The sequence below is a fragment of the Terrapene carolina genome, unplaced genomic scaffold (genome assembly GCF_002925995.2).
Source record: "Terrapene carolina triunguis isolate 2854851 unplaced genomic scaffold, T_m_triunguis-2.0 Scaffold31, whole genome shotgun sequence".
Taxonomy (NCBI): domain Eukaryota; kingdom Metazoa; phylum Chordata; order Testudines; family Emydidae; genus Terrapene; species Terrapene triunguis.
The window spans coordinates 3,014,047-3,032,445 of NW_020664382.1; the positions used below are offsets into that span (position 1 = coordinate 3,014,047).

Sequence of the window (18,399 nt, forward strand, 5' to 3'; positions counted from 1 at the left end):
GTCTAGCTTCGATGATATTTCTCTCACAAAGTCTCATATGATCTATCACAATTTCTCCCAAATTTCCTCGGGCTTTTACTATAATTCACTGCAGGGAACATAGCTGTCAACTTACTATTTTCCATTTTCCATTTTCATTTCTGTTGGTTATTAGGAAGTGTGGGGATTGTACACACATGGCAATGCAGAATCAAGTCACATTCATTTCAGAACTATGTCAGATGAGAGAAAGAATGAAAAATATAAGCACTGTTAGTCTCTGGTATGTTATTTGCAGACAGCAGTCTGCAGTGTACCAACATAAAATGAGTGCAAGAAAAAGCTCAGGAAAAGGGAAAGTCTTGCCTGTAGTGAATTGAGAGAAAAAAACCTTGTTATTAATGTGTCTTTTGGTTAAAATTCATAGTTGCCATGCAAAATAAATCAACTCCTTTTCCTATAATCTGACCTGAAACTGCTTCTGGGTGAATAAGATATGAACCCTAAATGTTCACAGCCTTTACCCTGACACATTCAATCATATCATGAGGCTCCGGAGAAGCCGCCTAGTGTTCGAAACATTGTCATTCTTTTTAAAGCTTAGCATTAAATAAGGCCTTTTCTAGTTTGGAAACACATGTTTGAGTAATACTTTTTATCAAGTAACTTCATTATATAACTGTAGTAAGCCACCAGAGATGATATTTAAGAATGTGCTGAATGCTTATTAATTCCAGGCTGAAGAAATAATTTCATTCATAAGGATTAAGATTACCCAGTAATCAGGCCCTAACGCTGCAGTTTTTACATATCATAAAGTTTTGGGTAAGAAAAATGTTTTGATCTGGGGATTGCAAGGTCACTGACAAGAACTCTATTTGTGTTTACAATTTTAGTTTATTATTTATATGCTGCTATTAAAATGCTGGATGCTGTATAAACAAATATGAAGACAAGATCCCTCCTGTGTTTTTATCTTTCATCCAACATGCCACTGTTTCTCAACAAGTATTACTTTCAGACAACTGTCCTGCTAGTAGAGAAAACATTTAATGAAACCTAAATGAGTTGCAAGACAACTGTCAATTAACAAGTGCTGTTACACATGTAAATATAAGGTTGAAAGGCCTTATTTTGTGCCAGGTTTGATTGTTTAAAAAAATAAGCTAACTAGCTGGCCTGAACTAATTTCATACACATTGCAAAATATCCTGCATTTCAGTGCAGTACTCTAAACTAAAGCTGAGTGAATAATTCATACTGAATAATTAATTCATCAGAAACAACAAGGAGTCTGGTGGCACCTTAAAGACTAACAGATTTATTTGGGCATAAGCTTTCGTGGGTAAAAACCTCACTTCTTTGGATGCATCCAAAGAAGTGAGGTTTTTACCCACGAAAGCTTATGCCCAAATAAATCTGTTAGTCTTTAAAGTGCCACCAGACTCCTTGTTGTTTTTGTAGATTCAGACTAACACGGTTACCCCCTGATACTTAATTCATCAGACTCCCCCTCATTTTCTGTTTGCACAGTGTTCATGAACAGATTGCAAAATTTTCATTTATTTGTTTGAAATTATCTGTAATGTCTTCCCCTTGTATTAATACCTCACTAACAGTTCATTCCAAAATATTTGCTATTTGAACTTTGAAATTCATACCACATTAATTAGTTACATAAATCACCTCGCATTGCTTCTATTCATCAAATAGATTACTTATATCGTGAATTCAGGATGATTCCAAACACGATAATAAAATATACAATGTAAAATTCCGTTCCAACAACTATTCAAATATTTGAGCTTAGAATTTTCTTTTTGCAAGTATTTGTGCCAAAAAGCTTGATTTTCAGTATTCACGACAAGCAAATATGAAAGGATCTCAAAAAGCAATCACACTGAAATTCATTTTCAAATTTGAATAAATACTAATAGAAAATGCTTTCCATTATTTGCTCAGCTCCACTGTAAGCCATTGCTTCCATTAGAAATAGCACTATTTACAGAAGAATTGGCGAGATACGATAGGGCTGATTTTTCTAATTTATTTCTGAGAATGAATTTAGTGTTCTTAAAAGTGAGTGATTAATATAGTATTAATATGTAGAGCCCTGCGCTGATACAAAATTTGTATCTGCATCTGATCCACGATCTGCAAACATGATCCATGGATAGCCACATCCACGGATATAAAGCTGATATCCACAGATTTGCAGGGCTCGATTAATATGAACCAGCCACATTGCTATCTTTCTCACACAGCTCTGTCAGTCATGACAGGCAACGTTATTTCTGTTCTAGGCCTGGGCGTCTCCGGAGTTGTCAAATGATGTGAACTAAGGCCTGGTCTACACTACCCCCCCACTTCGGACTAAGGTACGCAAATTCAGCTACGTTAATAACGTAGCTGAATTCGAAGTACCTTAATCCGAACTTACCGCGGGTCCAGACGCGGCAGGAAGGCTCCCCCGTCGATGCCGCGTACTCCTCTCGCCGAGCTGGAGTACCGGCGTCGACGGCGAGCACTTCCGGGATCGATCCCAGAACATCGATTGCCTGCCGCCGGACCCTCTGGTAAGTGTAGACGTACCCTAAGATGAGACGAGTATCTTCACTTGTTGTATAGGCCCTGATCCAGCAATCCATGTAAGCATACGCTTACCTTTAAGCACTTGAGTAGTTCCATTGACTTTAAGTTCTTTGCTAGATAGGGGTCAGTGTATGTATTTGAATTCAGGTCTCTAAAAGATGGAAGCTAATGTATTAAACTTAGCCTCTACCAACAGGGAAATTTGAAATTAAATGGCAAATTGTAATGGTTTACCAGTAGGATATTATAGGTTTATTTGTATTTGAAAGGAAATTAGTTAATGGGAATCAATAGAATAGATATGGGCAAACCAGTTGATCTAGTTTTGGTTTTAGCTAAACTATTTAGAAACTGTGAACTTTCTTCCTGAAGTTTAAATTCTTTTATTTTTAAGGGTGTTTCAGTTTTGAAAAAAACATGGTTTTTTCCCTAGCTAAAGTGAAATCTGCTGTATGTGTTATCACTAGGAGAGCATTCGCTATACCCTGAGGGTTTCCTGCATACGCTTTAAATACTACATTTATTTTTTCATTCACATTTTTTCTTTTCTGCTTCATGCTAAATTGTTCATATTATTATAGTTACAGAAGTACATAGAAACTCCTGTGACTGGTTCCCCACGGGGTGCCACCTGGAACTGGGGTACCACTGAGCCCCTTGACCCACCAGCCTGGGCTCCCTCTCACACTGTGCTGCTGTGACAAGCTACAAAGCCTTCCAGCCTGCACTTTCACCAGCACACATACAGGTAGGGACACACCCAGCTGCAGTTACAAGAAAGTTCTCTGACCAGCCCCTGCATGGGAAAGCTACTCCCAGCTCCTCAGGCACTCCCCCTCTCTGGAGTATAAACCCAAAATTATACTGTTTTGCGCTGCACAGGGAGCCATACAGCGTAAATTCATAAAATTCGCTCCCTCCCTCAATGTGGAGAGGAATATGCAACAGCCTTCTGCCCCTGAGTTATGGTTTCCACACACTAGTTTAGATAAAGCAAAAACAAGTTTATTAAATGATTATAAGTGATAGCAAACATATCAAAGCAAATTACCTAGCAAATAAACAAAAAATGCAAACTAAACTTAATATACTAAATAGATTTGATATTAATAGCAGATTCTCACCCTAAGAGATGATACAAGGAGGCTGCAGATGCTTAAGGGGCAAGGGATTCTTAAGGGGCATATTAAAAGGCTTTATAGCTTGGAAGCCCACATGCTAAAAATCCCTTTAGCCTGGGTCCAGCACTTCCCCCAGTTCAGCCTTTTTTCCTGAGGTGTTTCCAGGAGTCTTCTTGGGTGAGGAGTGAAGAATACCAGATGATGTCACTACCGGCCTTATATAGCTTTAGTATACGGCAGGAACCCCTTGTTTCAAAGTTTGGTTCCCAGACTGGTCTGTGGAAAAACACTGACATCCCAAGATGGAGTTTAGAGACATGTGGTCTCATCACATGTCCTTGTAGAGTCATAGCAGTCATCACTCACAGGCTATCTGGAGCATTCACAGGAAGGCTCACCATGTGGGAGAGAAGTTTCTCCTAAGGCCTATTGTTTTTTCCTATTGGCCCATTGCCCCGAATAGGCCCTTCCCCTCCACGCCCATCTAGACTGAAAACATCTTGTCTAGTGGACGTTACCCAGGTGTAACTACATTTGAAATACAGATATATAGTTAATATTCATAACTTCAGAAACAAAAACAATACATGCATACAAATAGGATAATCCTATTCAGCAAATCATAACCTTTTCAATGACATCTCACATGACTTATCTTGCATAAAATACATCATAATTATGCTATAACTAGGGCCCTACAAAATTCACGACCATGAAAAATGCATCACGGACCGTGAAATCTGGTCTCCCTCCATGAAATCTGGTCTTTTGTGTGCTTTTACCCTATACTATACAGATTTCACGGGGAGACCAGCGTTTCTCAAATTGGGGGTCCTCACCCAAAAGGATGTTGCAGGGGTGTCACAAGGTTATTTTAGGCGGGTCATGATATTGCCACCCTCACTTCTGTGCTGCCTTCCAAGCGGTACAGCTGGAGAGTGGCAGCTGTTGGCCAGGCACTCAGCTCTGAAGGCAGCACCGCACCAGCAGCAGTGTAGAAGTAAGGGTGGCAATACCTTACCATGCCACCCTTACTTCTGCACTGCTGCCTTCAGAGCTGGGTGACTGGAGAGTGGCGGCTGCTGACTGAGGGCCCAGTTCTGCAGGCAGCAGCACAAAAGTAAGGGTGTCAATACCATACCATGCCATCCTTCTGTGCTACTGCTGGTGGAGGCTCTGCCCTTAGAGCTGGGCTCCCGGCCAGCAGCTGTCACTCTCCAGCTGCCCAGCTCTGAAGGCACCAGCAGCAGTGCAGAAGTAAGGGTAGCAGAACCTCAACCCGTGAAATTACAATACCGTGAAATTTCAGATTTAAATAGCTGAACTCATGAAATTTATGATTTTTAAATTCCTATGACAGTGAAATTGACCAAAATGGACTGTGAATTTGGTAAGGCCCTAGCTATCACCATATCATAATAACATCACTGTGAAGAATATGGGGTGCTGGGTCACAACACCAACCAAGCTCAGGACCCCAGTGTGCTAGAAGTTGTACAGACAAAGAGTGACAGGACCTGCTCTGAAGAGCTAACTAGACAAGAGTGGGAGAAGAAACAGAGGTGAAATGACCTGCCAAAGGTCACATAGCAGGTCAGTGAGAGCACCAGAAATAGAACCCACATCTTCTGAGACAGCAGTCTATCATCATATCTACTAGACCATACTGCTGCTCAAGTTCCCTTTGTATTTATTTTTTAACTCTGCTTGTTATCTGCTATATTTGCCGCTTCATTTTTCCAATGGGTTTTTTTCTCATTGGACCCTCTCTCCTTCTTTGTTTTCATCAGCTCACTTAAGCAGAACTTGAATCCATGCAATTTTTGGATTTGACTCAAACCTTTGAACACTTTTAAATAGGGTGACCGGATTTCTCTATGCTGAATATGGGACACCTGGTAAAAGTACTCATATTCAAGCGAGTTCAACGGCAATCAATCGTTCAAATGTTCAAATTAACATCAAGTTGACTGAGCCCCTGTTAAAAAGAAATACTGAGTAGTTGAATTCTTTTCATTTACCTTCTTATCTTTAAGGCTTTAGGGTTCACATAGTGAAGGGTGACACCCACACCCCTAACACCCACACCCACACACACCCACACACACCCACCCACACACACACACGGGGAGGGGTGACACACCCACACTCCCATACACCTCTCTCACACGGCGGGGTGACTGACCAATCTGACCCTCCCTGCCCGGAGCTCTCCACCCTCCATACCTGGCTGGGCTCCTGGGATGGACCCGCCTCTCCTGGATGTGGCACCACATCTTCCTAAGGCAACAGATGGGGAGGGGGCAGCATGCAGGGTCACATGCCCCCCCTCCCCAGATTTCTGCCAGGGTTCACACCAGAATATGGGCAGCAGCAGACTTTTGGCACTGTGCAAGAGGGAAGGGATAGGAGCTACTTCCAGACGCAGGGGAGGGGGGAAGGGATGACCTGGCCTGTGTCTTTGCAGAGCTCATCTCTTCCTTCTCCCCCGCAGCCCCCCACCACTCCCATGTGGCTGGAAGCAGCTTGTAACTTCCTGTGCATACAGTGACGCAAGGCACCTAACACCTCCAGGCTGCTGCTGGCCACCAACATAACCCTGCTGCCTCCTGTCCCCCGGTTACAGCACGAGCAGGAAGGGGTTAAGCCCTAAGGATGCATTGTGCACCAGGGCCCAGGGAACCTGTCTGCAGGGGCTTCAGTGAACCCAGCCACAGAGGTGGCTCAGCAGAGGAGGGTGCCTAGAGGACGGAGCAGCCCTGCGCTCCCTGGGGGCAGAACCCAGGGCAGGGTGGGTGGGTGAAGAGGGTGCTAAGCCCCTGCCTGGGGGGCTGCTGTGGAGCCTGCAGGTTCAGGGCGTGAACAGGCTGGAAATTGCTTCCCCCTGCACTCCAGAGCTTAGCTAAGGGGCAGAGAGGCTTCCCCATGCCAGCGCTGTGTGGGGATTTGGCACATGCAGGGCTCAGCTCCTCCTGGCCAGCACCCCAGGCCAGAGGGTCTTGGGCTTTCCCGGTCGCTATCCCAGCCAGAGGCAGTGGGGGAAGGAAGGAGCCTGCCGGCCAGGCTGTAAGTGAGCTGAGCATGCTGACCAGGGGCTGGTTCTCTGCACAGTGCTGGGAATGGGACGTGTCCTGCTGCAGGGGATATGGAGGAGCTACAGGGCTGGGGAGGGGCAAAGCAGGGAGAGGTCAGTGAGAGGGGAAGCATGTAAATGGCCGATGGGTGAGCAGCAGAGGCAACACATAACCAGCCACTGCCTGGTGCCTGGCCGCACTCATCGACCACCACAGATTGCAGCACGCAGCCAGTGCCAGACAGAAACAGGATGGGGGGGTAGGACCCTGCTGGCCAAGAGTCAGCATGCAGTGGGGGCTGAGCTGACGGACCAGCAGGGGGAGCGGCCGGCCCTGCATGCTGCATCTTCGCTCCAGCCTTGCACACCCACCCCCATCATAGGCCATTGGGCCGGCCCCTCATTGGGTGGCTGGCGAGCAGGGACCTGGCCAGCAGCAGGACCCACCAGTACTGATGTGGGGGAGACAGAAAATACAGGACAATTTGCCCGTTTTAAAGAAAAAGTCAGACACCTGCAGGAGGGCTTAAATATGGGACTGTCCCTTTAAAAATGGGACATCTGGTCACCCTAGTTTTAAAGATGGTTTGGAATTGGGCAAACCACATTTGCCCCTTCACCCTACTATAGAGAGCCTGCCAGTGCTATCGTCCTATCAACAGTTCTTTCTTCAACTTCTAGGAATCCTGGGGAATATAGCACCTATTTGCTGCCTGGAGGCTCACTATAGTGGTAATTATTCATTATATGTTCAGAGAGAGGGTATTTTTAACATTTTTCTTCCTTGGTGGATGTTTTTAACAAACTGGTTGAACTCAGCTAAAAACAGAAAAAATGAAAAAACTCACAACGTTGCAAATTTCTTATAAAGGGATTTTCAGTGGAATTCACGCCAGGTTCACTTCAGTTTATTGATGCCTTGTGATGGGTGAATCTAAAAAGATTGAGAAGTTTGGCTCAGATGGTTATCTCAAGCTTATCCTAACTTATTGGAGCCTCCTTGGTGTGGAATAAGAATAGCTTTTCTAACGGTAAATCAATACGTCCAATTTCAGTTCCTGATGAAATAATAAGTGCAGTGGTGGACAAACATTAAAGAGAGGAAATAAAGGCAAGTTAACAAACTTTACTGAAACTCAGTAAAGGTTCAGGTTCAGTTTAGTTCGAGATTTAGGTGTAAGGTGTCTGCACAAGCTCTTATTTTATGTGAATCAATTCAACAGTTCTTACCTGTTCTACTGAATTCTGCACCTTGATTTTTGGATGGGGAAGTTAGCAATCTCTACCAGTGAAGTTATTCCCTACAATGTCCACTTAAGGAAGGGGAAGATAACTGGTTGACATGTAAAAAATTAAATCATCATCCTTCCAGGCCGAAGACCAGCTTTAAATACAGAACCCTCACTACATACAAACCAGTAGATCTGGGCTCACATTGCAAAATTCAGATCTTGAAGATATGAACTGTCATACTGGCTCAGACCTATGGTCTATATAGTCCACAATCCTATCTTCAACAGGGGTCAGCATAGCAACAGGTACTATGCAAAGAACCCCCCAGAAGGCAGATGTGGGGCAATCTGGCCCCCAGGGAAGCCGCCTCCTAAATCCTAATAACTGGAGATGGTTAAGCCCTGAATCATGATGCTTTATATCCCTTCCAAAACACTTTAGAAGTAAGTATTTACTGCTACAACTATGACTTCTTGTTGTTCATATAAATGTTCTTGTTTGAATTTTACTAAATGTTGACCTTGATGACATGCTGTGGGAGTTTGTTCCACAGTCTATTTATCTTAATCTGAATGTTCCTAATGTCAGAAGTTGTTTGGATTCGGCACATTTCTTATGCCAATAAAGCCAAAAGGGTGAAGTAAATTCTACTGAGAAATATATTTTATTGATTTTATTAAATAGATTGTTCAAGATGGTTTGTCAATAAAGAACCAAGATATTTAATTAGGCTATTTACACCACTTAACAATAGTTGGTTAAAGATAGAAGGAAAGAGAAACATGCAGTCTTAGGAATGTGGCTTTGATACCAGAAATCTTCTTTTGACATGGAGAGAATAAGAGCAGAGTCTTGGAGAGTTTATGGGTTAGGATCATTGCAAATAGATTGTGGAGAGTAAGAAATCAGCTCTGGAAGGAAAGGAAATACGTAGCTGTACAAGTCCTTGCTATGGCAATGAAGAGTCAGTGCTGACGACTGTGTTAGAGGAAACGGAGGCTAAGGAGAGATAAAGTTGTCAGTAAAGAATAAAATGATTTCTTCTTATATAATTTTTCTAGTGTCCTTTCTAAGAAAGTTTGCTTGAATATTTGTTTCTTATTTACTTGTCACACACACAGCCCTGGTAACACTCCCTCTGCTGGACACTCACCGGACTGCTGTGTTTGGGTCCCTATAGACCAGGGGTCGGCAACCTTTGAGAAGTGGCGTGCCAAGTCTTCAGTAATTTAAGGTTTCATGTGCCAAAATAAATTTTACATTTACAGGGGCCCATGACAGAACCCCAGACTGGCAGCGGGCTGAACGGGGCCGGCAGCAGGGACCCCGGCTGGCAGGGGCCGGCGGACGGAACCTCAGACCGGCAGCGGGCTGAGTGGCTCAGCGTGCTGCCGGTCTGGGGTTCTCTCCGCCGGCCCTGCCAGCTGGGGTCCCGTCCACCAGCCCCGCTCAGCCCGCTGTCGGCCTGGGGTTCCTTCCATCCAGGCCGGCAGTGGGCTGAGCGGGGCCGGAACCGCAGCTGGCAAGGAGCCGGTGACCAGAACCCTACACCGGCAGCTGGCTGAGCGGGGCCGGTGGACGGAACCCCAGACCGGTGGCGGGCTGAACGGCTCAGCCAGCTGACGGTCTGGAGTTCCGGCCGCCGGCTCCTGCCAGCTGGGGTCCTGGCCATCGGCCCCGCTCAGCCCGCTGCTCGCCTAGGATTCCCTTCATCAAGGCAGGAAGGGGGCTGAGCGGGGCCGGCGGCCGGAACCCCGGCTGGCAGCAGTGTGCCAGTAAAAATCGGCTTACATGCCAACTTTGGCACGTGTGCCATAGGTTGCCGACCCCTGCTATAGACCCTTCTGTCCTTAAGCTTCCCTTGCTCTGAGTAGACTGTCACACTGTATCTTTCCTTGGCCTCTCTGGCACATTTCCCGGGCACAGGCCCTGTGTCTGTTACTGCTTAACAAAACAGGCCCAGATGGCCCAGCTGCCCCAGGACTTGCATGCTAACCCTCCAGTAGCTTCACCAAACCCTCTCCCAGAGCTGTATCCTTGTGCGCACTGTGGTTTTACCATTCAGTTTTTTCAGGGACACATGATAGGTATAGCACATAACACACACAGGCTTTGCAAAGATTTCTAAACACAATTACTCTTTACATTAGCGAGCACAAAAGATACTCAGATCCAGAAGAAAAAAAGATACACAGATCCTATAAATATTTCCCTGCCTCGGTTCCTCACCGCCCTGGAACATTCCTTGGGCTTAGGTCAGAGTCTTCTGCAGTGTTGATCCCTCTCCTGCAGTTCATAGTTTCTCCTCTGAATAATAGAGTGTCTCTCTCTGATCTTTCCAGTCAGTATCCCGCCACACATACTCTTCCCCCACACCATCCACTATTCAATGAGAGGCTCTCTCTTTTAGAACCTCCAATCCCTTTTGACAGCCTCATCAGGTGATCAAAGTCAGGTGATTCGTTGCTTAGTTACCTCACCCCTGAAGTTCAGACTTGAAAAACTGGTGTTCACTGAGTGGCAGCCATCTTTGTCCAAGGGTATTCCATCTGAATGTTCAATCATCAGAAGTTAATGACCATCTATTGTTAGCCATGTGCCAGGTGCAAGCATTTCTCCTATCTCCTGTGAGTTTTAGCTCAATATGGAGGCAAAAGACAACAGAGAAGGCAAACAGTTTCTGCATTTAAAATCGTTTTCAGTCTGACACAGAAACACAGAAGGTCCCCAATATCAACCAGAATTCATAAGTGACACGTAGATAGACTCTCCCAAATCATCACAATTTTTTTATAAAGGAAAAAGGATAGATGGAGTTTGGTTTGGCATTGAAATATCAGTTAGTTAGCTGTTTGCTGGCACAGTTAAAACTAGAGAAATGAAAAAAGAACCCCAAACCAAATTTCCCTGAAGCTCGGGGAATTCAGATTCAGAGCCAAACTTGACATTTTTTGCAGCTATACAGTGGTAAATTCTGCCTTTGCCACTAGCTCAATGTATGGGGCAATGTATAGTTGCCACAAAAGCAGATTGTGACTCAGACATGCAACTTGGTAGATGCAGTATCTGTGTTTCGTAGCCACCCAATGTATTTTTAAGATTCTTATGTATACCTCAGATGTAAAATATCAGTTTTGGACTTTGAGTACTCATAGAAATATTAGTATTCTAGACTGCTGCACTCAAATTCTGAAAATATCAAAAGCTTTTTTTATTAAGCTGACCCTTTTGAGTTAAGCATTTAAAATACCCCCCTTTCATTCTGTAGGCCATATGAGATTTAATGTTTGAGTAATTAAATTCATGCAGCAAGTATTTAAATTACATTATTCTCAGACTTGTGTCCAGGACATTCTTGAACTACAACTCTGTAGTAGAGGGAGAGATACTTGTTATCAGTTTAAATGCTATTAGAGAAAATATTAATGAATTGAGATCAAATTTGGTGAGTAGTTTTACCTGAAAAAAATGGATTTTTTTCAAACAAGTCAAAATGGTTCATTTAGACCATTTTGAAATTAAATGTTTTGACTTTTCATTTTGAAACTTTTCATTTTGAAGTTTAGCTGTTTATTACAAAAAAAAGTTTTAAAAAAGCAGAAACAAAACAAAATGAAAAACTTTTTTTTCCTTTGTTTCAAATAAAAAACACCCTAAAACAACAAAGCAAAATGAAAAACTGGGGGAAAAAAAGGGTTTCGTGGTTTTGTTTCATTTTGGGTGTTTTTCAATCTGAAACAAACTTTGTTTTGTTTTGTTTTCATTTTGGTGAGAAAATAAAACAAATTAAGTTTAGAAACACTGGGAGTTTTTTTCAAATTTTTTGATTTGGCCCCTGAACCAAAAAATGAATGACACACAGAATCATAGAAATTGTAGGGCTGGAAGGCACCTCAAGAGGCGCTGAGTCAAGACCAAATAAACCTGGACCATCCCTGACAGGTGTTTGTCTAACCTATTCTTAAAAACCACCAGTGACAAGAATTCCGCAAACCCCCTTGAAAGCCTGTTCCAGAGTTTAACTATTCTTATAGTTAGAACGTTTTTCTTAATATCTCACCTAAATCTCCCTCATTGCAGATTAAGTCGATTACTTCATGTTCTACTTTCAGTGGACATGGACAATAATTGATCACTGTTGTCTTTATAAGAACTTTTTAACTTATTTGAAGACTGTTTTCAGCCCTCCGTCCCCCTCCCCCCGGTGGCCTCACCCCTCCTTCTTCATTTCTTAAAAGGCTAAACATGCCCAGTTTTTTTAACCTTTCCTCATTGGTCAGGTTTTCTAAACCGTTTATTATTTTTTTTGCTCTCATCTAGACACTGACCTATTTGTCCACATCTTTCCTAAAGTGTGGCACCCAAAACTGGACACAGTACTCCAGCTGAGGCCTCACCAGTGCCAAGTAGAGTGTGACAATTACCTCTCGTGTCTTACATAAGACACACCTGTTAATACACCTCAGAATGATATTAGCCTTTTTTGCAACTGTATCACACTGTTGGCTCATATTCAGTTGTAACCCCAGATCCTTTTCAGCAGTACTACCACCTACCCAGTTATTCTCCTTTTTGCATTTGTGCCTATGATTTTTCCTTCTAAGTGGTAATACTTCGTACCAGGGCAGAGGTAGCTGCTTGATTCAATGGATGTACTATACTGTAATCAAGGGGGTCACCAATCACCCACGGAAGTTCCCTCTGCCCCAGCACCACAACCCTAATCCTGTCTCGATATGGAGGGGAAGCCCAGAGAGAGGGGCTACTGGAGAGTGACCTCACTCTGAAGTGGGAGCTCCTGTCCCGTGGGGCTGGGCTGGGCTCCCCACTCCAGCCATTGTGACCTGGCACACAGATTCACAGTGCCACTCAGGTTTGACCTGCTTGGTTTCATGGTGGGTGCAACTGAATCCATGCTACAGCTGCTTCTGCTTTGCACTTTTCTTTATTGAATTTCATCATGTTGATTTCAGACCAATTCTCTAATTTGTCAAGGTCACTTTGAATTCTAATCCTGTCCTCCAAAGTGCTTGCAATCCCTCCCAACTTGGCGTCACTTCCAAATTTTATAAGCATAATCTCCACTCCATTATCCAAGTCATTAATGAAAATACATTATAGTACTGGACCCAGGACAGACCATTGCGGGACTTCTGTGGATACATCCTCCCAATCTGACAGCATATCCTTGATAACTACTCTTTGAGTATGGTTTTTCAACCAATTATGTGCCCACTTTATAGTAATTTCAGTTTAACCACATTTCCCTAATTTGCTTATGAGAATATTATGTGGGATTGTGTCAAAAGCCCTACTAAACTTAAGCTATATCACATCTACTGCTTCCCTTCCTATCCAGTAGGCCAGTAACCCCGCCAAAGAAGGAAATTAGGATGGCTTGGCATGATTTTTTCTTGACAGATCCATGCTGGCTATTACTTATCATCCTATTATTCCCTAGGTGTTTACAAACTGGATTTTAATAAATTGTTTCAGTATCCAGGTATCAACGTTAGATTGTCTGATCTATAATTCCCCAGGTCCTCTTTTTTCACCTTTTTACTAAGTTCTACATCATGCTATAACTCTATTTGGGGACTATATCCCATACTTATCGGGGAATCAATCAACTAGATATTTTAATCGTTTTTTCCCATTGCTAGCTTCCATGATTAACCAAATTTGTGAATATTGAGTTCATACACTACTGTAGAAATACCAACTGAATATAGTTTACAACAAACAGAAAATGCTTGTGAACTTCTAAGCCCCATGCCCGCTCTGACTAAATTCAAAGGTGCAAGCTCAGGCACTTGGCGCTAGAACTTGTAAGCCACATTTTCAAAGGGCCTCCTTTTCATTTCCTACGATATGTAGTGCATAGGTGCAGCTGTCTGTCCAAAGTTGCAGGACCAGGGCCAAAATGTGCCAGTGCCCCCAGGTACACATATAAAACCTACCTTTGTGTCCATAAATTGGATAACTGTATATGCCTAATTTACTGATTTGTAAGTTTAGATGCAAATGGGTGCATGCCCCAAAAGCTGACCCTCTGTATATATGTGCTTCTTGATAGTTGGAAAGTCATGCTTTTGTGAAATAAATCAGCTGAGCAGTACAGTATTATATTTCGTGAGACTCCTGGAGAAATGGGGACCACAACTTATTTTTATGAAAGCAGGAATTCCTCTCAACTCAGTTTCCTCTTCCAAGTAATCTTTAATGTGGAACACTTCTCTGTAAAAAAAGGTTATCAGGATTTAATATACAAACAGTTTTACAAGACATAGATAATCAGACTGCATAATGATGCCTGGTAAGTGCATCATATCTCAGAGAAAACCTTTCTAAGAATCCCTTCTGTAATTAGATCCAATTTTTAATTCTAACCCACAGCTCCACAATCCTGTTAATTATCAGATCCGTTTGTTATGGTTCAGAAACCCTTCTAACGGAAAGGGCTGCATCCTGACATATTGTCATATCCAAGCATCAATAGCTCTGACATGTGAAAAGGTCATGCCACCAAACATTAGCATTTCAAAACAGCAATTATAGTAATTTGTTTAAAAAAGGTTTCTTCTTCTGTCCACTAGCAGTGGCTTAGTCTGGAAGAAAAGACTGGAAAGGCCCCGAACCAAGTTGAGTGGCACTATTTTCTTTCTGAAATTGAGACCCACAAAAATGTAAATGAAACAAATTGACTATTTGCCTGACAGAAAGAGGCAGGCTCACCAGGCATAGAAGTGGAGAGAAGGGTACTGTGGAAGTAGCTCTGGATGTGAGAGGCTGGCAAGGAGTGTCCTCCCTCTACTTCTGCTCCGAGGCACCTCCAAGTAAAGGGCCTATTCGATTCAGAGGAAGGTGGTTCCGTTCAGCACACAGAGCTTTCAAACTTTTTCAGCATGGGCCAGATCTTAACTGAGTGACAGACGTCCTTCCTATTTGCAATTGCCCAGGCCCCCTTTCCTCCCATCCATTACTGCATAACAACCCTACAGCAAGGGTTGACATGGAAAGGTACTAGTTGTGTTTTTAACTGCCTGAATGGCTGATAGTGGAGACCTGAAATCATTTCTTTAAGATTTTTTTTCTGTCATACGCTTTCTTTATGTTCTTCATATGAACATATTATCACAATAATATACTGTGTTTCTCCTATGCTCCCTCTCACACACACACACCCCCCCACACACGGAAGGTCTTTATTTTTTCATTACTTTCCAAGGCTTGGAGAGGGCTGAGGCAGTGAAGCAACATTTTTAGTCTCAGTCCAGAGCATTTGAAAGGGTTAATCCTTCGTCGCCTCTATCCACCGACACTCTTTATATCTGCCTGTCCTTATCCATTGACAGTCATGTCCACACCCTTTTATCCACTGTTATTCCAAACACTGGATAGCAGGGTGTGACATTATTGACATAAACTGTGACCATATAGATCATTGTTGCAACCACTGTCATATATTTGCAGCAAATATTGTACAAAGGTTGTTGTTGAAAAGGTTATAATTTGCTGGTTTTGATTATGCTATCTGTATGTGTGTATCATTTTGTAGTAAAAGTTATGAATATTGGCTATGTACTTGTATCTCAATGTGTTTGATTTTAAGTAGCATTAGTGAAGCATTTGGTCAGCTTCTTGAGAAAGGAATCTGCAGATTAAGTGCCCAATCAAGAAACACTTAACTGACAATGGATTTTGGGAGACGCCAATCCACATCTGAGCTTTCCTGGGAACAGTTCAAAGTAACATGTAAACAATGCTTATGCTCTAATAAATTTGTTAGTCTCTAAGGTGCCATAAGTACTCCTGTTCTTTTTGCGGATACAGACTAACACGGCTGCTACTCTGAAACATGTAAACAATGGCATCGGCCTGTAAAGAAATGAGTCATGCATGGACATGTGACTTGTCCATGTGACTCCAAACTCCATCTTGCTGCTGTAATTTTCCACAGTAAGAACAAAGGGGTGTCCTTCCACATGGCAGAGAATATAAAAGGCAGCTGCATCATTTCCATTTTGTCTTCAATCCTTCTTCTTACCTCTGGAGTAACTTTGCTACAAACTGAAGCTCTGAACAAATGACTGAATGACCCATCCAAGCTGTGGATGTACTCCAGAAACTTGATTTGAGCCTGCAGTTTATTCCATCACTGTTACAAGCCTGAATCAAGAACTTTGCCATTACTGCATGTAATTGATTCCATTTAACCAATTCTAACTCTCATCTGTATTTCTTTCTTTTTATGAATAAACCTTTAGATTTTAGATTCTAAAGGATTGGCAACAGAGTGATTTGTGGGTAAGATTGGACTTATATATTGACCCGGGTCTGGGGCTTGGTCCTTTGGGATTGGGAGAACCTTTTTTCTTTTACTGGGGTGTTGGTTTTCATAAGCATTCATCCCCATAACGAGTGGCATTGGTGGTGATACTGGGAAACTGGAGTGTCTAAGGGAATTGCTTGTATGACTTCTGGTTAGCCAGTGGGGTGAGACCGAAGTCCCCTCTGTTTGGCTGATTTGGTATACCTTAATAATAAAGGAAACCCAGCTTTGGGTTGTAACTGCCCTGCTCTAAGCAATTTGTCCTGAATTGATACTCTCAGTTGTGTCCTGCCAGAGGCAGCATCATTACAATGGCGACACTCCTCATATCTGCCTGTCCTTATCATTGACACTCATGTCCACACCCTTTTATCCACTGTTATTCCAAACACTGGATAGCAGGGTGAGGCACAACATGGCACCATTTTTTATACCTTGTGCCTGTGGTAGCCTATCGGGAAACCCAGGGTCAGAGGACACATCTTCAAGATTGTACCCAAAATCCAATCTGTGGGCAAACCTACTTCCTGTCAGTGTAAAGATGGATGTGGCTCTCTTGAGCAGACTTACTTCAGTCCATTTCCTCAGATGGGGACTGTTTTTTCACTCTGCTCAGCCAACAGCTTAATGATGGTAGCACCCAGAAGAAGGGAACACTTAGCCTGCCTGACTCCAAGATGAAGAAAAGGAAGCAGGCTTTGCTCCTTTCCTGGGAAGAAGCAGGAGGCTTGTGGCTGGTTTATCAGACAGACAGAAGGACCTCAGCTGCGTCTCATTCTGATGCTGCAGCAGCAGCGCAGGTCAGGCTGGGTTCTAATCACTGAATGGTTCTTTCTTCTCACCTGCCATGATCTCCATATAAACGGGGAGCCAGATGTGTGAGTGAATAAAGCACTTCTCCACTCCCTCAGGTGGCAACTCGGAGCAGAATCTAGGTGTATGTCTACACAGCATTTTGGAGATCACCTCCCAGCTGAAGTCAACCAACTTGGATTAGAGGGGCTCTTCCTAGCACTCTAAAAATATCTGTATAGAGAGCACTCTGAAGTTGTAGCTCAGGCTGGAGCAGGGCTCTGAAGCCCACACCCCTCCTTGACTCAGAGCCTGAGCTACAACTTAAAGTATTGTTTATACAGCTATTTTTAGAGTTCTAGCACAGGGGTTCTCAAACTGGGGGTCGGGACCCCTCAGGGGGCCGTGAGGTTATTACATGGGGGGTTGTGAGCTGTCAGCCTCCACCCCAAACCCCGCTTTGCCTCCAGGATTTATAATGGTGTTAAATATATAAACAAGTGTTTTTAATTTATAGGGGGGGGGGGTCGCACTCAGAGACTTGCTATGTGAAAGGGGTCACCAGTACAAAAGTTTGAGAGCCACTGCTCTAGCACAAGCCCTGCTAGCCCAGGGCTGTTGACGCAGGCTGGGTGGCTTGCTCCAAAATGCTGTGTAGAAAAGCCATAGGTGGTCAAGAGTGAGTGTAGTGTAGTGTGATATTCAGCAGCAGATCACAGCATTTGTGGCAGTGCTCACTTTTTGGCCAATGTGTGCGGTGGGGAGAGGCAGTGGCCCTGAGTTCGTTCCAGATTCCACTTCACGGGCTATATGTCTGATTGCTCCACGGCCCATCCTGGCCTGCTTTAGAGCATATTGTTCAGAAACTTACATATACAATTGGACACAAAGCTGATGCCACACTGTTCCTCTGTGTGGCTCTGCTGCTTCTTTCTTGTGATCAGGCTACTGTCAAAATTTAGGAGTCTTCTAAATATCAGTTACCTTCTGGCTCACGAGACCAGAACAAGCAGAGCAGAGAGACAGTGCAGTGCAGCAACCACAAACTAACCCAGCACCCGGTGTGCTGAGTCACTCAGCTGTGGTTTACTTTATTGCATCACCCAGTGTCAAAAGAAGGCAGAGATTTCAGGGTCTGATTTTGTTGAAATGGTATTTTGAGAGGAGGTTCAGTTTTGGATTTGTCAGTTCTGAGCTGGTCTTTTTAAGGAACCGTGAGGGGAGGACATGCAGTAAAAGACTTCTGAGCACTACAGATAATTACATCTATGCCATAA

General features: G+C 43.5%; 1 protein-coding gene across 2 annotated transcripts in view; it reads left to right on the forward strand.

Moving 5' to 3' along the window:
- LOC113406481 (Down syndrome cell adhesion molecule homolog) overlaps window positions 1-18,399 on the forward strand; it is a 510,741-nt gene that overhangs the window by 355,982 nt on the left and 136,360 nt on the right. The gene's annotated exons all lie outside the window — the stretch shown is intronic.